The sequence below is a fragment of the Cervus canadensis genome, chromosome 22, assembly GCF_019320065.1.
Source record: "Cervus canadensis isolate Bull #8, Minnesota chromosome 22, ASM1932006v1, whole genome shotgun sequence".
NCBI classification, from domain to species: Eukaryota; Metazoa; Chordata; class Mammalia; order Artiodactyla; family Cervidae; genus Cervus; species Cervus canadensis.
In genome coordinates, this window is record NC_057407.1 from 44,275,635 (window position 1) to 44,301,608 (window position 25,974).

The 25,974-nt window shown below is 49.2% G+C and overlaps 1 protein-coding gene and 1 non-coding gene across 5 annotated transcripts in view; one reads left to right on the forward strand and one right to left on the reverse strand.

The window, feature by feature from the left end:
• GASK1A (golgi associated kinase 1A) overlaps positions 1-25,974 on the reverse strand; it is a 153,265-nt gene that overhangs the window by 20,691 nt on the left and 106,600 nt on the right. The window lies entirely within an intron of this gene.
• LOC122425192 lies at positions 24,270-24,371 on the forward strand. The gene has a single exon (XR_006264742.1). It is a non-coding gene; the product is annotated as a U6 spliceosomal RNA (small nuclear RNA).

Below are 25,974 nucleotides of genomic sequence, written 5' to 3' on the forward strand. Positions count from 1 at the left end.
CCTAAGAATTCTTTCTTTTTCTTCCTTTTTCCCCCATTGTTTCCCCAGCTTTACTGAGGTATAACTAACAAAAAAACAACAACTGTGTATATTTAAATTGTTGAACATGATGAGTTGATACATGCGTAGACTGTGAAATGTTCACCAGAGTTAGTTAACACATCCACTCCTTCACACAGACCTTTTCCTATGTGTAGTAAGAACACTTAAGATCTACTGTTTTTGCAAATTTCAAGTAAACGATACAGTATTACTAAGTACAGTCACCATGCTGTACATTAGATCCTCAGAACTTATTTATTTTATAGCTGAAAGTCTTTTTTTTTTTTTTTAAGAGTCTACATACAAGTGATACTACACAGTATTTGTCTTTCTCTGTCTGGATTATCTCACTTAGCTTAATGTCCTCCAGGTTTATCCATGTTTGTTGCAAATGGCAGGATTTCCTTCTTTCTTCAGTGGCTGAATAATATTGCATCGTATGCATGTATGCATTTTCTGTATCCATTCATCCATTGAGAGATATGTAGGTTATTTCCGTGTCTTAGCGATTGTGAATAATGCTGCAGTGAACATGGCAGTGCGGATATCTCTTCAAGATATGATTTCTTTTCCTTCAGATATATCCTCAGCAGGGCCCCTCCAATTCTGGAGATCTTCCCTATCTGGGGCTCTAGGGGCCTCCTCTCTATGGAAGATGATTTTGTGCCCTATGTTATGTTCCCCTGGACCCCCGGCTGATGCCAGCTGCCCTCACAGTGGGCAGTCCCCCTGCACATTGCCAGCTTCCCACCTCAAGCCCCAGAATCATTCCCTGCTTTCTTGCCCACTATCAGGGAGGCGCAGAGGAAATTAACACCTTTGGGGACAACCCTCAACCAACAGGGGACAAAAGTCAATGGGTAGGGCTTCCCTGGTGGCTCAGTGATAAAGAATCCGCCTACCCCTGCAGGAGACTGGTTCAACCCCTGGTCCGGGAAGATCCCACATGCTGTGGAGCAACTAAGCCTAATAGTTGCTAATGCACCACCAACTAATGCACCACAGCTATTAAGGCTGGGCTCTAGAGCTGGGGAACCACAAGTACTGACGCCCGTGCACCCTAGAGCCTGTGCTCCTCAACAACAGAAGCCACCACAATGAGGAGCCCACGGACCACAGCTAGAGACAGCCTGGGCAGCAACAAAGACCCAGCACAGCCAAAAATAGATAGATTTTTTTAACACTAAAGTCAGTGGGTAAACACCCAGCCTCCATCCTTCAGAGAGACAATTCTGAGTGGCATTCTATACATTGCCACAGGATATGCCCCGAGGAATTGAGCCTCTATTCTATAAAACAGATGGTCCTTTTCTCCCTCTAAGATGCCTTTCTTTCTTTTTTTTTTTAAGCTGATTAAGTTTTATTTTTCATTTATTTTTATTAGTTGGAGGCTAATTACTTTACAATATTGTAGTGGTTTTTGCCATACATTGACATGAGTCAGCCATGGATTTACATGTGTTCCCCATCCCGATCCCCCCTCCCACCTCCCTCCCCATCTGATCCCTGTGGGTCTTCCCAGTGCACCAGCCCTGAGCACTTGTCTCATGCATCCAACCTGGGCTGGTGGTCTGTTTCACCCTTGATAGTATACTTGTTTCAGTGCTGTTCTCTCTGAACATCCCACCCTCGCCTTCTCCCACAGAGTCCAAAAGTCTGTTCTATACATCTGTGTCTCTTTTTCTGTTTTGCATATAGGGTTATCGTTAGATCTTTTTAAATTCTATATATATGCGTTAGTATACTGTATTGGTCTTTATCTCTCTGGCTTACTTCACTCTGTATAATGGGCTCCAGTTTCATCCATCTCATTAGAACTGATTCAAATGAATTCTTTTTAATGGCTGAGTAATATTCCATTTTGTATATGTACCACAGCTTTCTTATCCATTCGTCTGCTGATGGGCATCTAGGTTGCTTCCATGTCCTGGCTATTATAAACAGTGCTGCGATGAACATTGGGGTGCATGTGTTTCTTTCAGATCTAGTTTCCTCAGTGTGTATGCCCAGGAGTGGATTGCTGGGTCATATGGCAGTTCTATTTCCAGTTTTTTAAGGAATCTCCACACTGTTCTCCATAGTGGCTGTACTAGTTTGCACTCCCACCAACAGTGTAAGAGGGTTCCCTTTTCTCCACACCCTCTCCAGCATTTATTGCTTGTAGACTTTTGGATAGCAGCCATCCTGACTGGCATGTAATGGTACCTCGTTGTGGTTTTGATTTGCATTTTAAGATGCCGTTCTTTAGCAGATGATCCTTTTGAAGTGAGAGTCTAAATTGTCCATATTTATTAGATATGTTTTAATATGGCTTTTATTACTACTTAAAGAACACACATATGTGTAATATGCTTCCCAGGTGGGCCAGCGGTAAAGAATCCACCTGCCAATGCAGGAACTGCAGGAGAGGTGGGTTAGATCCCTGGGTTGGGAAGATTCCCTGGAGGAAGAAATGGCAACCCAACTCCAGTATTCTGGCCTGGAAAATTCCATGGACAGCAGAGCCTGGGGGTCGCAAAAGATTTGGACACAACTGAAGCGACTGAACATACATGTGTGACACACACACAGAGAAGCACTGTGAAAACCTCACACCACGCAGCTGGCCCTCCATAATCACGGGCTCCACATCCCCAGATTCAACCAACTGCAGGTCCCATTACTGATGTTAACTTTTCAGCTGAATACGAGTTATTCTCTCCTTTAACCCTTAAAACAACGTAGGGAAATGAGAACGACTCAATTCCTATTTTACAGAGGAGAAAACTGAAAAGTCCAGAGTGCTCACTTGCCCAGAATCACAGGCTGGCCAGAACAACAGCATTTTTAATTAAAAGTAGGAGTGGCCATGGACAAAGAAGTCTGTTTGGGTTTCTTTTTCTCCCTTCTGAAAAGAAAAAAACAGGTTTTCAAGTTGGATTCATAGTCTAGATTCTCAAAGTTCTGGATGCCACTAGGGAAACAAAAATCATCTTTTGAAAATGTTTCAAGAAGACAGGCTGTTTTGATCCTTCTCTGGGCCTCACTTGGCCTCAGACAACCTGGGGAAAGTTGGCAATTGCGCAGTTGTGCAGAGAGAAAGGTTCAAAATGACTGTGAGCAGATGTACCCTACAGGGCCACCCAAGTAAAGCTTTGGGGGAAAAACATACCTGCTTTGATCGAACTGTAAAAACAGCCGCTGAGGAGAAATATTCAGCTGAATAATACAGAGCACATCAGAGAAAGGAGTAAAGGGAATGATGCTTCATGTCCTAGAAAGTTAGCTGGTGGAACCTAACCGCCCCCACTGCTACATGCGTGCCAGTGGAATCTGTGCCCCCCATCTAATACATGATGGGAGATGCGCTCGTGATGCTGGCGGCAGGAGGGAAAGATGGTTCTACAGTTGCTCTGCATCTCCTCCCTCCTCAAATCCCACCTCCCACCCTTTCACCAAGACTCCCCCCTGATTCCTCAGAGAAGATGCCCGTTTCCCCAGCAGCCACACCTGCTCACAGCTGCAGAGGAAGAGGGGTGGAGAAAAGAGGGGAGCCAGGAAAGCTTTGGGGAAGACACATTTGAGTTCTAGATCAGCTTGTGGACCTTCTGGGCTGTGTTACAATGGGCAAGATACACAACCACTCTGCCCTATTTCCTCCGTCATAAAATGGGGGAGAATGAGATAATCCCTCCTTACACAGATTGACATGAGGAAAAGAAATGAGTCAAAATATAGGAAGGACCCACTACATGGTTTGGTACGTGTACATGGTGGGATCAGGGTTTCTGCCCCTGCTTTCTGAACTCTCTCTATTTTTAAGGGATCTGAAAAATATCTAGCACCACTCCTTCCTGGAGTTTGGCATATTGTAATGGGGACATTTGGGAGCACAGCTCAAGACAGAGACAGAAAGAGAAACTCTTTTCCTCATAAAGCCACAAGTGTAAGCTAGGCGAAGGCCACCTGGGCAGTGAGAAAGGCCTCGCCCTGCAGAGGCTCCATCCAGAGATAACCCAGGATGGGACAGGAAGGAATCACTTGGCTTTAAAGTGTGTGGGGAGCTGAGGAGAGAAAGGGTGGGAGCTAGGAAGGACACATGCACGAAGGCTAAAAGGAAACAACTGAGATCTGGGGTTCCCTAACAACTGTAAGGGGGCTTCCCTGGTGGCTCAGTGGTAAAGAATCCATCTGCCAATGCAGAAGATGCCAGAGACGTGGGTTCAATCCCTGGATTGGGAAGATCCCCTGGAGTAGGAAATGACAACCCACTCCCATGTTCTTGCCTAGGAAATCCCATGGTCAGAGTACAGTCCACGGGGTCACAGAAGAGCCAGATACGACTTAGTGACTAAACAACAACAGTAGGAAAGGGATCCAGGAGAGTAGTGAAGGGCCCAGTCCCTGAGGAGCTGTGCTGGGCTGCAGACAGGAGCCACCACCAAACTCCCCATCATCGCCTCCATGCAGCGGTGAGACGGCTCTTCAGCATGAAGTGAAAGACGGCATCATAGATGGAATCATTTGTTCCCTATTCTTCCTCCTCATCCTGCCACGGCTTCTCTGAAGGTGGGACATACTTCCCCACTGTCTTTGACTTGGCTGTGTGACTTGCTTCTGCCAGTGGAACGCAGGTGGACAAAACACAGGCCACGTCCTGCCGGTGGCTTCACTTGTGCTTGCGTGGTGTTAGCAACCCTGCAGACGCGAGCTCCGCCGCGACAGGAGCAGGTCCCAGGCGAGGCGCCGGAGCAGACCTGAGCCCAGTGCCCAGCCTGGATCCAGCCCAGCCACACCCACTGGGCCCAGTGAACCCACAGCCCTGGAACCACGATAAGGGTGTACACTGTTGGGAACCATCGCGACTGTGGGCTGTTTGCTATGCAGCGTGATCACAGCGAGCCCTAACGCGTTCAGATCCTTGGGTGACTTCTTTTGGGCTCAGTGTGTGCCCTTGGTCAGAAAGCAGTAAAGTGGTTTAGGAATCAGGCACAGCGCCCTCCCCTTGACTAGTAAGGGCGCAGTGGTGTCACTACCGAGGCCTGGCCGGCTCTGACGATGATGACGGTGCGGCCTGGTCACAGACATGTCCCATGATCAGTTTCCCCCCATGACATGGGCAGATGGCCTGGAGGGCCCCTTCAGTCAAAAGAAAACTGGAGAGCCCTGTTGAGAAGAACTTTCGGGAAAAATTCCCACATATGCTGGTGGCCTTTGCACAGACACAGTTTGAGAAACCAGAACATTTGGGAAAAAGGACTCTATTACAGTTTGTACTGAAACCACCAGCGGGAGACTCTTTCTCCTTTATAAAGGGCCACAGAGAAAGAAATGCCCTTCTACTTTGGGAAAACTCGCCAGGACTTGGCCTCACTTTGGGGCCCTGCTTATCCCGTCCCCAGACCACCTCCCAGAATGTCCTGCTGTGAACCCTGACATCCCAGGGCTGTCATAGGAACTGGCTGGCAGAGACGGAGGCAGAGCCATCTTTTCTCAACTCCCAGATGTCAAAAAAAGATGACAAAAACCTAGTCCTGTGCTGAACTGCTGTGGTGGATGGCATAACATGCAGGGCAGGGCCAGTGGGGAGAATATAGAGACCGCGTGGTCCTCTCCCCATCACAGCAGACAGAATCGCAAAGCACTTGTACAGTGCTTCTTGGTGGAGGTGTCCTGGGTGGGAGAAGGGGTGGAGAGAAGCCACGTGATGTACGTGTATGCGGGGAGGGGACGGATAAAAATCAGAGTTGGCTCTGGTTAGTCGCCACCAAAGGAGTGACAGCCCCCTCTGTCGTGTCCCCCGACCTCTGCCCGCTACTACACATCCCCCACTGGCTGATCGCTGGTTCACCGCGACTCAGACTCTGGCTGAGGCTGGCAGAGATTTTGCAATGTGGAATTTCTGTTCCATTTTTTAAAGATCAGCCAAATGATTTTCATAACAAAACCATGGCTGGAGTGAGGGGGAATACATAAGCATATTTTCAGAGGGCTGGATTAAAACCACATGTTGAAGCTGTGAGTAACACTGCGGGCTGGACCTGCTCAAATTCTGCTTCCCTTGGCTGAACTCATAATCTAACCCCAGGAAGAGAGCTGGGCGGGCACAAGACGTGGGGCAAAGGCGACAGGCAGGGCTCATTGGACCCTCCAGGCACACAGCGGCCCTCTCCCAGGGGATCTCTGGGCCATGGAGACTAGAAGCATTCGTTCCACTGTGGGCAGGACCCCAGGCTGCCTAGCTCCTAAGCCACCACCCGACCAGGCCCCTTGCTCAGCTCCTTTGCAAGCTGTGATTTTCCCTCCATGTCAGCAACTTCAAGATAAGAAAGGACTTCTGCCTCTGTAATTTCTGGCCCGGCCAATCTCCAGGCGGGGGAAAACCCAAAGGAATGATAACTAACATTTATTCAGTGTTCACTATGAGCCTGGGACTATTTGGAGAACTTTACTTCTATTAACTCATTTAATCTGTATGCCAGTCTTATGAGGTAGGTATGAGGATTATTATCCCATTTTACAGTGAGGAAAACAAGGCACAGAGAATTGAGGGGACCCAACATCACAGACAGCAGCGTCATGAGGTGAACCCAGGCCGACTGGCTCCACAGCCAGTGACCTAGTAGCCGGGTCAGCCTGGAAGGGGGCTGCCATCCATAGCCCCTGCCCCAGGCTTGATTCCAGAGGACCACACAGGGCCTCCGGGAAGGGCCCTGCTCTCAAAGGCTTAGCTCTTTGGGACTGGTCAGCTCAAGTGTAAGATGAGGCGTGAGTGAGGTTAATGCTAGGTGGCAGCCTTTTTGCACTGGCTAAATTGAGGGGAAATAAAGTGCTTTCAGATTATATTTATTTTTCTTTCAAAATGAAAATAACTTGTTGTGTATCATGTCCTATTTTAATAAATAGAATAATATCAGTTAGAAAATGCCACCATTTGACCCACTCCAATCTGGGCATATTTGACAGGTAACATCAGAAGTGGGTTTCTAATAATCTGTTATCCTCAAATTAGGTCTAGGGCTTGATCTCAGAACCACACAGGTGGTTCTCCTGCCCCTTCCAAAAGAAAATGGTGCCAGAGTTCCTTTCAGCTCCAGCATTCTGAAGACTGTAGACAGGAAATTGAACATATCTGACTTGAGAAGTGAATATAGCAGACTTTATTAACCATAGCCACTTACCAAGCATATACCATGTACCAGGCACACTCAGCATCTCACAAAGTATGTACTAACATGATAATTGGAAACTACAGAAATTAAGATTGACAGACTTCCTGACTTCAGACTATACTACAAAGCGACAATAATCAAAACCGTATGGTACCAGCACAAAAACAGAAATACAGATCTGTGGAACCGGACAGAAATCCCAGAAATAAACCCACACATCTATGGTCAGTTAATCTATGACAAAGGAGGCAAGAATATGCAATGGAGAAAAGACAGTCTCTTCAAGAAGTGGTGCTGGAAAAACTGAACAGTTACATGTAAAAGAATGAAATTAGAACACCTAACACCATACACAAAAATGAACTCGAAATCGATTAAAGACCTAAATGTAAGACCAGAAACTATAAAATTCTTTAGAGGAAAACACAGACCAGACACTCTTTGACACAAATTGTAGCAATATCTTTTTTGGGTCCATCTCCTACAGTAATGGAAACAAAAACAAAAATAAACACATGGGACCTAATTAAGCTTAAAAGCTTTGTATAGCAAAGGAAACCATAAATAAAATGAAAAGACAACCTACAGAATGGGAGAAAAAAATTCACATAGGACACAACTGATAAGAGATTAACCTTCAAAATACACAAACATCTCATACAGCTCAATACCAAAAAACATAAATAAAAAATCAAAAAATGAGCAGAAGATCTAAACAGACATTTCTCCAAAGGAGACATGTGCTGCGCTAAGTCGTTTCAGTTGTGTCCGATCCTAAGTGGTGCTATGGACTGTAGCCTTCCAGGCTCCTGTGTCCATGGAATTCTCCAGGCAAGAATACTGGAGTGGGTTGCTGGGCTCTCCTCCAGGAAAGAAGATATACAGATGGCTAAAAAGTACATGAAAAGATGCTCAACACTGCTTATTAGTATTAGAGAAATGCAAATCAAAACTGTAATGAGGTATCACCTCACACTGATCAGAATGGCCAGTTACCTACAACTGCCTGCCTGGAAACCAACACGATGTTAGAGCTCCATGAAGCGGAGGATGCAGGGAGAGCCAGGGGCTGTCAGGCTCTTCTGAGACCCTCAGGGCGCCATCGTGGGGCTTCAAGGCACCTAGGGCACGAGGCAGGCAACTTCCTCCAGAGGGACGGTGTAGGGCTGAGGTATGGAAAAGTGCCACTCCCTAGACAAAACCTGCTACATCACAATCTTAGCCTTTTATTCTGACCACCCCTACAGGCCAGGTACTGGGCCAGGAAACAGGGATGTGAACGTGAAGAAGGCTTGGCTCTGTCCTTAAGCAACTCACTGTGCAAATAATACAATTATTTGCCCTGAACCAGTTTTGGCCACCCCAAATTCTTCCACAGAACTGGCTTTGCCTACATCCAGGGCATCTATCTCCCTAAACTTGAGGGGTGCAGTCAGAGGACAAAAAGCCAAGGAGCAGCTGGTTGTCACACCCCAAGGACTCCACCACATCACACGTCTCACACTTGTTTAGTGTCTTTCACTACATGGCGAGAAGGATGCTGTTTCCGGACATTCTCACAATCCTGGAAAGGAAGGAGGAATTCTCACCACGGCCGTTTTACAGATGAAGAAATTGAGGTCCAGAAAGACTTGGTCATTTGAGCCAGGTGGCACACCAACTAATAAAAGAGTTGGGATTCCAACTCTTTCGGAATCCAAAGTGCTTTCCCAGCACACAGGAGCCAGGCCTGGGAATATGGGGACACAGGATGGAAGGATCAGCTAAGGCCCTCGGTGCTAATCCAAAAGCATTCCTGATGCTCCCAGATGACATGGGGAAGCCGATTCCAGGAAAAGGCTTTAGAAGATCTGAGGAATTCCTGGATCTGTCTCTTCATTACATGAGCTGGGAACCTGATCCCAGGTGAAACACAGATTATAGGCTTCCTACTCCCTCAGTGAGTACTTAGCAAAGAAAGGCAGAGTCCTGAAGGACACCCTGAAGGAGCTGGACTCTCTTGGTCCAAACACTGGCTACAGCACTAATGAGTGTGTTACATAACGTCAGTTTCCTCACCTGAAAAATGGGTATGACAATGGGTACAACCCCAAAGAGTTGTGGTGACGATTCAGTGAATTTTAATAAAGTGCTAAAAACAGGGCATTGCATGCATTTTAATAGTAATTACTCAGCACTATTATTTAACCCCAAGATTATTAAATCCCTGCAGCACTTTGCGTCTCCAGCACCTTCTTTAGGTCACTATCCTTTACCTCACTCGCTCTGTCTGTGCACAGCTGGTAATGGTTGGGTCATAGCGCTCTGATGACTGGTAACGCACAGTGGGTTGAGAGGAAGGAGCGTGAGGAAGTCTCGGGAACTGATGCCTCCTTGGGGCCACCACTTGCCCAAGTGACCAAAGAGCAGCCTCTGGCTCCAGTTCTGCAGGCCCAGTGTGACTTCTGCACACCGGCTGTGGAGCCCTGGAGACAGTTAAACACTACTCGAGAGATGCTTGCCATGAGGAGAGCGGGGCTCAGCCATAAAATGCCTTGAAGACTGGTCCTCCAGAGGGCTACGACAAAGCAACCCTTGGAATCAGGCTTCTCAGCTAAAGAATCTGCCTGTAATGCAGGAGATGCGGGTTTGACCTCTGGGTCAGGAAGATCCCCCTGAGGAGGGCATGGCAACCCACTCCAGTATTCTTGCCTGGGAAATCCCATGGACAGAGGAGCCTCATGGGTTACAGCTCCATGGGGTCACAAAAGAGCCATACATGCCTTAACAACTAAACAACAACAAACCCTTGGACTCTGAAATAGAAAAATTAAATCTTTAATTTTGCCTTTAGCAAGTTTATCAGATGGGCAGTCTGTGGGTTGAATAGGAAATAAAGGGGCCTTGCCATGGCGGGGGGAGTGGGGGTATCATGGGACATTTCCCGACAACCATGGGGCATAGAGTCCATCCAGCAGGTGGCCTGGGGCTCAAGAGGACAAGGGAGGAGCTGGGCAGCCAAGCCTGCGGCAGGGATGGAACCGCCTTGGAGGCACGGAGGCCCTCCCTCCAGGAAGCTCCATGATGTCGTCTGTAGCCAACATGATGGATCACCTCCTGTACCTGGTCCAGGCCAGCTATCTTACTCATGACAGTTCGTCTACTCCCAGCAACCTCCCTGTAGGGAAGGCATCACTGTTCACGCCAGGCATCAAGGAAACTGAGGCCCAGGGCGTTCAGGTCGCATCCTCACAGCTTCATAGCTAAGTGGCAGAGGTGGGATTCAAACCTGGGTCCAGCTGACTACATCAGTGTGTGAGCCAGACCTCTGTCCCTGCTGCTACAGAAGCCTCAGAGAACAAGAGTTGCTTCCGTCTTCACCACCATTCTCCAAGCAAGCAAGTAAACCTGGAAAGTTGGCCTCTGCCTGCCCAAGAGAGACTAAAAAGCTTCTGCTTTCAAAAGCCAAGGCTTTCAGAGGTGAGTTAAGCTGGGCTTTCTGTCTGATGTTGGGTAACTGAGGTGGGGGCTGGCTCTTCTCTTTAAGGGACAAACTGATAAGGATAAAGAGAACTGGACTGGAGGCATTGATTATGTAAAATTCAGAAGTTAGAAAACAGGTGAGTGAGTGGCAATGGCCTTATCCAAGTAGCCAAGAAAATGGCTGAAAGCAGGACTCCTATTATAGTGAACTCACTTGTTGGCAATTCCCTCCCTGCCCAGACACAGACACTTCTTTGCATTTGGATGGATCCGCCCTAGCGATGGCCTGGCCTTTCCCTGAGGTCAAGGAGACAGTTTATGGCTGCAGGCATTAAAAGCTAAAGCTTCCACAGCAGGGGTTACTTGAGGCTCTCTAAGCCACCAATAGGTACATCCTGACAACCCAGCCACAGGTGCTCTGTCGTTCACGGGCCCCCCCCACCCAAGCCCCAGGACTAGCAGGCGTGTGGTACCCAGGAGTACACAACCTGGAAATACAGGGCAAACTCAGGTCAAGTGGAGCCAATTTTGACCTCTGGGAGACTGAATCCAGCGGATAAATTCAAGCGGTCCTGAATTCAGTTTGTGCAGCGTCTTGGTCGGTCTACAAGATCCTTCGCAGCACTTGGGCTTCCCTCGTGGCTCAAATGGTAAAGAATTTGCCTGCAATGCAGGAGACCTGGGTTGAATCCTTGGGTCGGAAAGATCCCCTGGGGAAGAAAATGGCAACCCACTCCAGTATTCTTGCCTGGAGAATTCCGGGGACAGAGGAGCCTGGCGGGTAACAGTCCATGGGCTTGCAAAGAGTCGGACACAACTGAGCAACTTTCACTTCACTAGGAGCAGCCAGCTTAACCAGTAATGGATCCTTATAACACTGCTCCCTGCTTCTCTGTGTCTTCACTGAGATGGCACTCATCTCCAAGGAAACAGCACACAAAAGCCTTCTGCCTCACTCTCAGCTACTGGGAAACCAGGGGAAGACAAACCAAGACACATCCTTGCGAAATTTCAGAACACTGGGGGAAATACCCTACAAGTTCCCAGAACGAAAGCAGGTTTTCTACAAGTAGTCAAAAAAGTCATCAACAAATCAGAATGGCTCTGGTCTCATTACTGCAACATTGGAACACAATTGATCAAATCCTTCAAAATCTGACAGAAAATTGTTTCTGGCTTAGAAATTTATATTCTGGTTTAGATTTTTTATATATATATATTCTGGTTTAGAATTTTATACCCAGTCATACTCATTGGAAAAGACCCTGATTCTGGGAACAGTTGAAGGCAAAAGGAGAAGAGGGTGGCAGAGGATGAGATGGTTGGATAGCATCACCAACTCAGTGGACATGAACTTGGGCAAACTCCCAGAGACAGTGAAGGACAGGAAGGCCTCGAGTGCTGCAGTCCATGGGGTTGCAAAGAGTCTGACACAACTGAGCGACTGAACAACAACAACCCAGTCACACTATCCATCGATTGCGAGGGTGAAATAAACGCAGTTACAGACATGCAGTATTCCATGACGGTTTACTCCTCAGCAAGTGTTCACTTGGACCAACGTGGCTGTCAACACACACACAAAGTCATGCATAAAAACTGAAGTGCAACGGGGTTCTGACTGACGAGGGAGTGAGATTCTGATGGAGCAAATCAGGCAAAAATGAAGTCTAGATCAAAATTACCTTTGAAAATCCCTTACGAAAGAAATTTATACACATCCATTTTTCTCCACCCTTAGAGCAGAGGCTGAGTCTTTAGTTTCCAGCAAATAAAACCAAAGAGTTGGGAAATTTCCGTAGCACACTCAGCCTCTGAGACCATTGGTCTTGAGAATCAACTGGACCATCTCACAGGGGATTCTGGGAGACAGTCTGAGCACAGACCCACTTAGCTCCATTAGCATTTGGAAGAACTAGCGATAATTAACCAGATTTCTAATCAGCAGAATTTCCACGTTGTGTGTGTATCTGCACACTCAGTCGTGTCCGACTCTGTGAGACCCCATGGACTGCAGCCCTCCAGGCTCCTCTGTCCATAGGATTCTCCAGGCAAGAATACTGGAGGGGGTTGCCATTTCCTCCTCCAGGGGATCTTCCTGACCTAGGAGTTGAACCTTCGTCTCTTATATCTCCTGCATTGGCAGTTGGGTTCTTTACCACTAGCGCCACCTGGGAAGCCCAGTTTCTGGTAATCAGAAGAATACAGAAAGGAGAGGAGGGTGTGATGTGTGACCTTGAAAAAGGTCAGGGAGCTGCCTCAGGGGCAGCTGGGGGCCTTGAGGGGACACAGCTTCAGGTGGGAGAAGGGTGTCTGAGGAGAGGAGGCAGCCTGCAGGATAAGACAAGGAAGTGAGCTGACGATCCCGCTCGCAGGAGGCCTCCCTAGCCAGCAGAGATTCTTTCTCCAAAGCAAGCGTGGCTGCCCTCTCATTGGTCACGTAAATTTTAAAGAGTAGCATCGCCCCAAATGCCCCCAGTGCCAGCCTTCTCATTACAACCCCAGGGCCCCACCTGTCCCCACCTTCACCATTACCTATGTCACCTCCCTAACTCCTCACTGAAACTTCTGGCAAAATCAGGTGTTCCTGGAAGTCAGGAGCCATGGCCCCCAACCCCACCTTGAATCCCAGCTCTCCTCTTTGGAAGGGATAAAGTCAACCAGCGCCTCCCCCATCCGCAGCTTTCTGTTCATGAACAAAGAAGCAATGCCCAGCCCCTCTGCACACTTGCTAAGGGTTCTGTGAGCTCACTCAGCACAGACTCCTGTTCCCTAACATCGGCTCCTTTTCCTCCGCTCTGACCGGCCAAGCCCTTTTCAGGCTGGATGTGACCACATGCTGTTTGCATTGAGCTCCACCCAAAATGATCCCTTATTCTGGACCAGGGATCACCAGGTTCCACCGAGAGAAGGAGCCAGCCAGAAGGGCTACATGCCTCTCCTCTGCGTCCTGACATGGAACTTCAGACGGTGCCTGTCCCAGGCAGGCAGGCTTTCTGGGCGAGCCCCCAGTACCAGAGCCCTGTTAGAGTTCTGCCGCGGCAAAGATGCGGTGCTGGGTATTCCCAACACTGGGGCGCCTGGAAAGTGTATCTGGTGGACACACAGGGAGGGCAGGGGTGGGGAAAGCAAAGAGGAGCCAAGGAGAGGGCGTTCCTAGGCAGGGAAGTGGCTCAACTCCGTCTCTCTCAAGGGACAGGCGTCCGCTGGGTCCCTCACCAGTGCATGATGGTGCCTCGGGGTCTGAAAGAATGTGAATTCCCCCATGTGCAAGAAAGCGTAAATTTTAGTTAGGGAGGTATGTCCCGGGCAAGACTTTACAAGGCAAAACTAGCAAGGAGGAGAAATTAGTCTTCAACAGCCTTATGCCACCATTCTACCTCCGATACATCTAAAATTAAATTGTCTGTAATCTCAGCCATTTGTTGGATGGTTATACAGTTCATCTCTTGGGATCAGCACTCTCAAATAAGGCGTGTAGGAAGGCCAGTGTTTACAAAGTATTAATTCTTGCTTGCATTCTGCCCTCCCCCTGCCCCTCCTGCTCCCCCACTGCAAGACCCTGAACTGTACTTATTCCTCTATCTGGGAATGATACAGAAGAATGTTACCAAAAAATGTTACAAAAAGATGCAAAAAGTTAAACCTTCCAACTTCTGACATGTGAAATAGAATGGAAATACAGAGACTTGTAGATGAGGCTACCGACTCTGGGCCCGAGCAAGGCAGCAGCTCCCCAGGCTCACCACCACCAGCCCCTGGATGACACGCCGGTTCAGAGCCAGGCTGCGAGGATGTGGATCCCAGCTCCGCGGCATCCTGGCTGTGTGAACTCAGGCCTCCACTTCCACGTCTGTCCCATGGCAACACGGATGGCACCCCTCTCAGGGGGTGGACCGTTCATTACCGCATTGAGCAGATATTCCTGAGCCAAGCCCCGCTCCAGGCAGGACTGAAACATCAAGAGCAGTGGTGACGTTCTGGTGGGGAAAAGAATGTGACTTGTCATCTAAAAAAATAAGATCACTCCACTAAGTGCTGTGAGAGTTGTATGAAAACATTGTGTGAAAACATGCAAAATAGAAGCTGAAATATAATCATGTTTACTCATAACTGATCATGGGGCTTCTCAGGTGGCGCTAGTGGTAAAGAGCCCGCCTGCCAATGCAGGAGACATGAGAGACGTGGGTTCGATCCCTGGGTCGGGAAGATCCCCTGGAGGAGGGCATGGCAATCCACTCCAGTATTCTTGCCTGGAGAATCCCATGGACAGAGGAGCCTGGTGGGCTACTGTCCATGGGCTTGCAAAGAGTCAGACACACCTGAAATAACTGAGCATGCACACACGGATGACTGATCAGACTTTTCTAGCAGGACCCACGGGGTTACCTCCATGGCACAGTTCCCAGCACCTGCATTGAGAACACATGCTTGCCTGATCTGCTCCCAAGGGGCTAAACGATGTGTCCTTTATCCCTCCCTCCCTGCTGCTGGTTGCTCTGCTCCAATCTCTACGTTGATTGTATGTTGGGGCTTTTCCAGCCCTGCCGGCCGCCCCAGGAGCCTTCTCCACACCCGTGACTGAATTACCATTTTGTTCCAGCTCACAAGAGCACTAGTGTGGGAACACCGCAGACCAGATGGAATTTTCGAGACCCTGTCATTTGTTGGAAATTTTCTCTGGCTGCCTTGATATTAACGGCCATACAGTTTTGTCCTCATGCCTGGGAGTGGGGATTGAGGCTGAAAAACGAAAGCAAGTTTTTCTCTGAGCCATTCTGTTCCAACCTTCCAGAGATTTCTACCTTCTGGCTGCTCAGAGGCTAGGGACACGGCCCCAGAGAAGAGTGGGAGAGGGGGGCAGGTCTGTGTCCTACGTACACACTTCCCCCCAATTCCAACCAAGCTCGTGGCAACAGGGGGGCTGAGCCAGTTGGGGCCACGGAGGGGAAAATCCACCTGACTCTGCCTTAAATCCATCCCAGTCACAGCAGGTCGTATGGATTTCTCCAGAATCAGGCCTGGAGGAGAGTTCATAAACTGGGATCCTTGGGCTGAATCTGGCCTGCAGATGTGTTTTGTTTGGCCTAAGAGGTTTTAAATAAATTTGAGCCAATGTTTAAAAACCAGGATATTTCCTATAAAAATCCAGATTTCCAGCCTCCTATGAAAAGGGAGACGTTTGAGCCACAACCTGGGCCCATGTTCTCAAATGGCTGGAGAGGAGGATGGCTCCCTCTCTCAATGATACACTCTCTGCCGTCCACTACAGGCTTCCACCGTGCCTTAACGTGTCTCCCAAGAGAAGGAAGAACGGTTGCCTTTGGAGTCTCTCTTGCTTTGTTGTTTTTCCAAGAATATAAACACTTCCCTGAGCACAGCTCAATACAACCAGAGAAAACAAAACGTAGATGGGCATTGTCCTCATTACACCCAGCCTGGGCGCCATCGGCACTTCCGTTTATACTTCCTGGGCCAGATCGGCGCTGTCCAATATGAGAGCCACGAACCACCGGTGGCTGTTTACATTTAAACCCATTTAAATTTAACATTTCCATTCCTGGGTTACACTCACCCCGTTTCAATTACCTGGGTGCAGTCACCTGGGGTGGCCACCGAGGTGGAAGGCGCAGGGTAGAACATGTCCATCTTCTCAGAAAGTCATACTGGACTGAGCTCTGGGGCCACTTGCTGAGTTCTACGCTTGGGCCGCCCTGGGCGCTCTGGGGAGCTGCCGCCTTGCAGAGGTTCACTACCTAACCAGGGAGAAAGCCATCGCCCGGGACGAGAGATGAGGGGAAGCACCCCTCAGTGTCACAGGGACCCTCTCAGAGCCAGATAAGAGGAGCAGGTCTGTTTTCATCATAAAGAGAATGCTCTGCTAGCCCCTCATGTTTCCGGTCCTGGGCAGTCTCCTCAGAAGCTTCCAGAAAGGGGGACTCCTTCAGTCCCTCATGGAGATGCTGCTTTGATGTCTGCTGCAAGCTCTGGAGGTGCCCCAAGCAAAGCACAGGGTCAAGATGGGCCTCTGAGCTGGCACTCCCTGGCAGGACTTCTCCCCCAGCGCTGGCCTTCCCCACCCCCTAGCCCCAGCTCCGACACACCCTGCCGCCTGTGTGTCCTGTCCTCATCGCCTCACGGCCGTCCTCACTCCTCTCTCCAAATCCATTCTCGCCCATGTCCAGGGCTCCTACTTCCAGCCTCAGCCCTTCCCTCCCTCCCCGCCACCACCCAAGTCTAAACAAGACACTCCTGGGACCCACACCCCCAGGCGACACTCTACACAAGAAATTCATTTCCAAGAATGTTTACTTGTAACAGAAAATTTCCACAGATGCTACCAAAATAAAACAGCTATGTACTAAGTGTGAGAATTCTCAGGTTGATCGAATGGAAAGAGACTCAGATTTGTGGTTGTAGTTTTTGCTCAGTCGCTAAGTCATGTCTGACTCTTTGCAACCCCATGGACTGCAGCGTGCCAGGCTTCCCTGTCCTTCAGTATCTCCCAGAGTTTGCTCAAACTTAAAGTCCATTGTAGGGCCCACCTTAACGTCCTTCAAACATATGAACTGTGTGACTTGGCAATTAGAGCATCACTGATCTAGTAAAGTAATGCTTAAAATTCTCCAAGCCAGGCTTCAACAATACATGAACCATGAACTTCCAAATGTTCAAGCTAGTTTTAGAAAAGGCAGAGGAACCAGAGATCAAATTGCCAACATCCAATGGATCATCGAAAAAGCAAGAGAGTTCCAGAAAAACATCTATTTCTGCTTTATTGACTATGCCAAAGCCTTTGACTGTGTGGATCACAATAAACTGTGGAAAATTCTGAAAGAGATGGGCATACCAGACCACCTGACCTGCCTCTTGAGAAACCTGTATGCAGGTCAGGAAGCAACAGTTAGAACTGGACATGGAACAACAGACTGGTTCCAAATAGGAAAAGGAATACGTCAAGGCTGTATATTGTCACCCTGCTTATTTAACTTATATGCAGAGTACATCATGAGAAACGCTGGGCTGGATGAAGCACAAGCTGAAACCAAGATTGCTTGGAGAAATATCAATAATCTCAGATATGCAGATGACACCACCCTTATGGCAGAAAGTGAAGAAGAACTAAAAAGCCTCTTGATGAAAGTGAAAGAGGAGAGTGAAAAAGTTGGCTTAAAGCTCAACATTCAGAAAACTAAGATCATGGCATCCGGTCCTATCACTTCATGGCAGATAGATGGGGAAACACGGAAACAGTGGCTGACTTTATTTTTCTGGGCTCCAAAATCACTGCAGATGGTGATTACAGCCATGAAATTAAAAGACGCTTACTCCTTGGAAGGAAAGTTATGACCAACCTAGACAGCATATTAAAACGCAGAGACATTACTTTGCCAACAAAGGTCCGTCTAGTCAAGGCTATGGTTTTTCCAGTGGTCATGTATGGATGTGAGAGTTGGACTGTGAAGAAAGCTGAAGGCCAGAGAATTGATGCTTTTGAACTGTGGTGTTGGAGAAGACTCTTGAGAGTCCCTTGGACTGCAAGGAGATCCAACCAGTCCATCCTAAAGGAGATCAGTCCTGGGTGGTGTTCATTGGAAGGACTGATGCTGAAGCTAAAACTCCAATACTTTGGCCACCTGATGGGAAGAGCTGACTCATTGGAAAAGACCCTGATGCAGGGAAAGATTGAGGACAGGAGGAGAAGGGGACAACGGAGGATGAGATGGCTGGATGGCATCATCGACCCGATGGACGTGGGTTTGGGTGGACTCCGGGAGTTGGTGATGGACAGGGAGGCCTGGCGTGCTGCGGTTCATGGGGTCGCAAAGAGTCGGACATGACTGAGCGACTGAACTGAACTGATCTCTAAGTTACTCTATTTACTACTCTCTAAACTGGATCCAATGATAGCAGCCTTAACACTTGAAGGATTGAAGATTCAACACGGTAATGGATAAGAGAGCTACAAAGCCCAATGCAAACATTTGCTGTTATCAGTTCTAATGTGAATGATCTCACAGCCAGCACAGAGGCCAGCACTCACTAGAAGTTTGCTGAAGGTTATTTTTTAATGACCTTGGAGTAGAAGCTGAGGAAAGACATTTTTTAGACAAAGGGGGTTCTTGGCATATTTGAAGATCAGATCACACAGACAACCATCTATACAGAAGCAGAGTTTAAGCAGAGCTCCAAAGATTACTGCTACTTCAGCCACCTGGTTAAAGGAGGTTAAAGGATCACTGACTTGCCCCAGGTGGTAAGCAGGGTTTGAATTCAGCTGTTCCGGTTAGAACTCACCTCTGAACCCTTCATGCTTTCATACCAGGCGCTGGTACAGGCTCTGTGACAATTACAGTTTAAGCCCAGGAGATGGATGAGTGTGAACAAGGAATGGGTGAGTGTGAACAGAAGCCTTTCCTGACACCCAGAGAAGCAACCGAACAGGCTGGCATTGCCCAGATGTCCCTACCCCCTCCCCAAAGGGAAATGAGGGGATTTTAACTAGAGTTTCAGGAGACTGTTCTGAAAGGAAGGAATACAATAACATCTTTGTAGCTGCAAGAAGATCTCTGGGGCAGCAGGAACCGTGGGGAGAGCAGGGGGAGCGGGTGAGACAGAGCTGGCCGAGCTGGCCCGTGCGGGGCCTGCAGACCGTGGCCGGGTGTCTGTCCGGGAGGCCACTGCTGCTGGCGGCCAGCCCCCCAGCAGGGATCCGGGGCCCCCCGCAGGTACACACTGAGCTTCTGTGTGCACAGACAACAGAGCCGCTCTGTCCTGGAGAAAGAGGCCTGTGTGTCCCGCCCACCCTCCTCCCTGCACGGGGATGGACATCCGAAAGGCCCATTAACGGGCCATCCCAGCCTCCCGCCTGCAAACTGGCCGCAGCCTCCACCTCCATGGGGCCCAGACAACCCAGGGAGCGCGACCCACTGCCCTCAGCCCACCTCGGACAGCGTGAGTCCATCACTCCTTCCCACCCCCCCCCTTTCTACCTGGCTGGAAACCCATCATCATGTGACCCCTGGGGCTGAGGCCCCTTCATTTCCTTTGGAGGAAAGCATGAAGGGGGTTGTGAACCCTGTAACTTTTGAAATGTTGACCCTCTAGGGTTACAGGTTTGACTGCAGGTAGGTCTTCCCTTTCCACCTCAGATAAGAGGCCCCAAGCATCTAAAAGTGCTTGAGCTATGTTTCAAATCGTGGCCAGAAAAAAGAAGGGCATGCCCTCTGCCTTTAGTCTACAGTCCAGATGAGCACATGACCACAGACAAGATTCCCCACTGAGTAACTAGCTGGGCTGTATTAATAGGTGTTTCTGCGGGAGCTGTAAGTCGCCGGCTTGTGTATATGAGGAACCTTGGCATGGACGAGTGCACGCACATGGATCCTCTCCTTTCAGGACACGTGGAGACTGAGACCAAGGAGATGGAGAGTCTTGAGAATCCTGCTAGTCCATTGGAAGGCTCCTTAAAGCACTGCTGCAAAACCAGTCTGGACAGAAGCAAGGCAGCTGCCGGACAAGCCACGTTTGCTCTGCTGATAAAGCTCCCCCGGCAGGAGCACCGGGCAGACATGGGACAAGGGAAGCGCGGACAGGCGGGGGCGTCAGCCCTCGGCTGCCAGGCTGGTGGGAAGCGTCACTGCTCTGCCGCAGGGGCACGCTGCGGAAACCCAGCTTGGAGCACCGTGCCCAGCACAGCCCGGCCCCGTGTCCCCCGGCTGGCCTGCTCAGACTTCGAGGGGCACCTGTGGGCTCCTGCGGGTCCCCAGGGGTGAAAGGGCCTTCCTGGGGCCGTCCCTTTTGTCTTTGAACCCCCGTCTCCTCATCTGGCATCCATAAACCTCCAGCTCTTAACACTGATCTTTTTTCTCTCCTTTTCTCTCCTTTAGTCCTAACCCCCTCAGCTGTCTTTGGCCAGTTCTTTGACTGATGGCATTTCTGGAAAAATCCCTCCACTGGCTCTTGAACATGGAACCATGAACCTGCTGCCCAAGCCAAGATGGAAGGATGTCATTTTTCCAGATGGTTCTGGAAGAGGTTGTTTGCTCACTGCAAGCAAACGCCCTCGAAAGCCAAACAAAAACTGCCCGCGAGTAAATAGCATGGGACTCAGCCCCTTCCTGCGGCCACTTAGCAGAAACCCAAGCCCGAGCCCGTGGCAGGCGGGGCAGCTGGGCCAGGAGCAATGGAGTGGCCGCTGCCCTGCCCACCTCCCAGCAGGATCTGGGGGCCACAGAGAAGGGGACCCCGGTGGCTGCACTAGCCAAGAGGGTGCCAGGGCGTTGCAGGCAAGGTGGCTGGAGTGTTACATGGGTAACACTGAACTCGTTTTTATTGCAATTATTTCTCCTAGTTTTATGATTATATCGGCAAAACCAATTCAGAGGATTAAGGGAGAAATGTCAAACACTTCACCGTGACTCTAAGAATATACCATAGTGGTCTATTTTATAGAACTGAAAATGATTAGAATCATGTTTAAATAAGTTACTTCTATATCATGTTACTCCTAAGGGTGGCTAGTTATAGGACCCCGTTGTTCTTTTTTTTAAATGTGTCTGTTTATTTGGCTGCACCAGGTCTTAGTTGCAGCACTCGGGATCTTTGATCTTCATTGCAGCATGCAGGGTATTTAGTTGAGCCATGTGGGACCTAATTCCCTGACCAGGACTTAAACCCAGGCCCCTTGCATTGGGAGCTCGGAGTCTTAGCCACTGGACCACCTGGGAAGTCCCAGGACCCCACTGTTGCCATTCAGTCACTGGCGCGTCCAGCTCTTTTTGTGACCTCATGGACTGCAGCACTCCAGGCTTCCCTGTCCTCCACTCTCTCTCAGAGTATGCTCTAATTCACGCCCATTGAGTCAGTGATGCTACCTCATCATCTCATCCTCTGGTGTCCCCCTCCTCTCTTTTCGCCTTTGATCTTTCCCAGCATCAGGGTCTTTTCCAATGAGTCAGCTCTTCGCATCAGGTGGTCAAAAGACCCCATAAGATAAGGGGTCTTATCTTTATGATGAAGAAAGAGGAGCAAGGCACAGAAGCCTCTGTACGCAGATGCCCAAGCAAGACACGGAAGTTGCTCTTGACTTGCCCTCAGGTTGCCAAGGGCTGGAGGTTCTCCTGCCTGAATATCCCCCACACGTGCTCCCTCTGGCCACGCCTCCCTCTGGTCCACCAGGGTCAGGGGTCACGACTGCCCCTCCACCCGCCCGCTGCAGTCTCCCCTCCCTGGGAAACTGCTCTCTAAAATGCAAGCACAGTCCCACCTCTCCAAGCTCAAAAGCCTTCCCGTCGTCCCCTCTGTTCTCAGGATGGTAGCACAAATCCCACCTCTGGCTGGGGAGAGGACCTGTGCCCCCTTTCCAGGCTCTGCCTCCAGCGCATTTCCAGAAGGTTCCCTCCAACTCCCTCCCGGCCAGCTTGGACAGCTCACTTCTGCCCTTAGGGCTTCGCTCATGCTGTTCCTTCTGCTAGACTGCTTTTCCCTCTTCTTGCTTTTATATTATTTTTTAAACTATTTTTTAAATTATTTTTTCAGTAAAACTAAAACTTTTGTATCCAGTTCTATGAGTCTTAGCATGTGGATAGGACCACCACCCACCACAACCAGGACACGACAGTTCCATCACTGCAAAATCCTCCCTCGAGAATTCCACGGCCACGGGGAGTGACAGTCAGGCCCTGGCCCTGGAGACCTGAGTTCTTTGAGAACCACTCAAGGCCTGGAGGCCAGCGGAGGCCCCTACTGCTTCCCCACCCTCCGCACCACCCCCCTCCTGGCCTCTCTGACCCACCTTCACTCCGCCGTTCACCAGCTGCCGCCTCACAGCCCCTTCTGGGCCTCTCGGCAAGCACTTGTGGAGCCCCCAGGACACTTCCAAGAATATATGCACATGGTGTGGGGGGGCATACAGGGAAGGCCGCCTGGGGGTCGCACACAAACCTGGCTCCATCCTCACTGCGGGCAGCAGGCACATCCAGACGACACAGGGGTTGCACCCCGAGCGCCCAGGTGGAAGCACTTTAGCAGTCATATCAGAAAAACTAAACCAAGCAAAGACAGCCCTGGTGGCTCAGGCGCCCAGGCCTCAAGGAAACGGAAAGCGCTCTGCTTCGACATCAACACCTGGGCAGGGAGGGAGGGCTAGCCCCCAGGCCTCTTCTGGGGCACTGTCAGCATCTTTGAGGAGGAACTGGGGCACATTTCTCCCCCTCTCCCCCGACACTAAGAAGGACGTCATTTCCCGTGAGGCCTATCCCCACCTCTACGCTATCCCTTCCAACCCACTGCTTTTGGACCAGCTCCTGCTTGGTCTGGCTGGGGCCAGCGGGTTGCTTAAACCCTGTTTCCCGGGCCAGCTCTGCAGAGCCTGGTGTATGTAGCAGGAGCTGCTCTGTGAGCCGGGTGCCCACAGGAGCGGATATCAAATTCCCCGCAGGCTCCAAGGGCTGGAAGTCCTGATTCCCAGCTCTGATTCCAAAACTGGTTTAACTGCTTCTCCAGCTGAGCCTGAGAACCTAAAGGCTTCACTCAGACTTCCTTCAGGGTCATCTGCCAGGGCACCCGGACCTCAGACCTTGGGGGCTGCAGCTGAATGGGGCTGCCTACTCACTCAACCAACACTCAGCAAGGAGGCCCAAGGCACACAGACAGGGCAAGCATCTCCCAGGGACTGGGTATTGGTGAGAAGAGAGATCTAAAAGGAGCAAGAAGACTATCACAGGTTAGAATCTGTCTCCACTTGTCCCATACTTAGAGTCCCAGGAGCATCTCCTATCCAATAGTTAGCATTAGATAAAATACATCAATGACTTCCTTACTGTTTTAGGTCCTGACAAAAAGAAAATCTATTTTTGTGGGCTCCTTATACCCATTCTTATAGCACCTTTGGGGGTACCAGGGGGTTTCACCTCTGAGATTCCTTTGCTCCTCATAGCAACCCCTAGGTATAAGCCCATTTTATAGATGAGGGGCCTGAGGTTCAAAGCATTGGAGTGCTTACTCAAAGCCACACAGTAGCCTAGTCTGGCACAAACCTCATTCTGATTTCAAACCACGTGCCTCCCACCCTCCTACCCCGCCACTCCAAGCTGCACCAGAGGCCTCAAGGATATGACGAACGAGGAGACCTGGAGAAGGTCACACCCCTTCTCCAGCCTTAGCCCTTTCACCTAGAGATTCCCTCCCAGGTCTTAACCTCTAGGGACAGGAGCTCTTGGTTCTTCCAAGGAGAAGTGAGCCATGTGTGGGCTTCCCTGGGATGCCCTTCTCCCCATGGCTGCCTGATGACATGCTCATAGTAGAGTGAAGACAGACAAGAGGAAAGTCCTCCCACACCCACACTCCGGGTCCTCGAGGGTGGCTGCAGTAAAATCCTTGATGAAGAGTCTGAATCAATTTTTATAAAATGAACGAAAATTTATTTGCCTCTTTTGGGGTTCTTGTGCGACTGCTTGATTCCCATTTCCATGGATGATCAGAAGCCGGCCCCAGGCCATCGAAAACAACCCCAAAGTGGAAACAACCTGAAGTCCACAAGCAAGGAGATGACTCTCAGAACCATGGTACTGAGAACTGCCTGGCGGTCTAGTGGTTAAGAATCCGCCCTGCGTGCTCGCTTTGGCAGCACATATACTAAAATTGGAACAGAGAAGATTAGCATGACCCCTGCGCAAGGATGACACGCAAATTCGTGAAGCGTTCCATATCTTTAAGGAGGCAAGGATATACAATGGAAAAAAGACAATCTCTTTAACAAGTGGTGCTGGGAAAACTGGTCAACCACTTGTAAAAGAATGAAACTAGAACACTTTCTAACACCATACACAAAAATAAACTCAAAATGGATTAAAGATCTAAACGTAAGACCAGAAGCTATAAAACTCCTAGAGGAGAACATAGGCAAAACACTCTCCGACATAAATCACAGCAGGATCCTCTATGACCCACCTCCCAGAATATTGGAAATAAAAGCAAAACTAAACAAATGGGACCTAATGAAACTTAAAAGCTTTTGCACAACAAAGGAAACTATAAGCAAGGTGAAAAGACAGCCCTCAGACTGGGAGAAAATAATAGCAAACGAAGCAACAGACAAAGGATTAATCTCAAATATATACAAGCAACTCCTGAAGCTCAATTACAGAAAAATAAATGACCCAATCAAAAAATGGGCCAAAGAACTAAACAGACATTTCTCCAAAGAAGACATACAGATGGCTAACAAACACATGAAAAGATGTTCCACATCACTCATTATCAGAGAAATGCAAATCAAAACCACAATGAGGTACCATTACACGCCAGTCAGGATGGCTGCTATCCAAAAGTCTACAAGCAATAAATGCTGGAGAGGGTGTGGAGAAAAGGGAACCCTCTTACACTGTTGGTGGGAATGCAAACTAGTACAGCCGCTATGGAAAACAGTGTGGAGATTTCTTAAAAAACTGGAAATAGAACTGCCATATGACCCAGCAATCCCACTCCTGGGCATACACACCGAGGAAACCAGATCTGAAAGAGACACATGCACTCCAATGTTCATCGCAGCACTGTTTATAATAGCCAGGACATGGAAGCAACCTAGATGCCCATCAGCAGACGAATGGATAAGGAAGCTGTGGTACATATACACCATGGAATATTACTCAGCCATTAAAAAGAATTCATTTGAATCAGTTCTAATGAGATGGATGAAACTGGAGCCCATTATACAGAGTGAAGTAAGCCAGAAAGATAAAGAACATTACAGCATACTAACGCATATATATGGAATTTAGAAAGATGGTAATGATAACCCTATAGGCAAAACAGAAAAAGAGACACAGATGTACAGAACAGACTTGGACTCTGTGGGAGAAGGTGAGGGTGGGATGTTTCAAGAGAACAGCATCGAAACATGTATATTATCAAGGGTGAAACAGATCCCCAGCCCAGGTTGGATGCATGAGACAAGTGCTCGGGCCTGGTGCACTGGGAAGACCCAGAGGGACTGGGTAGAGAGGGAGGTGGGAGGGGGGATCGGGATGGGGAATACATGCAAATCCATGGCTGATTCATGTCAATGTATGACAAAACCCACTACAATATTGTAAAGTAATTAGCCTCCAATTAATAAAAATAAATGGGAAAAAAAAAAAAAGAATCCGCCTGGCAATGCAGAGGGTGCAGGCTGTATCCCCGGTCGAGGAACTATGACCCCACGTGTCACAGAGCAGTTTGGCCCATGTGCTGTGCTGAGTCACTTAGCCGTGTCTGACTCCTTGCGACCCCATGGACTGTAGCCCACCAGGCTCCTCTGTCCATGGGATTCTCC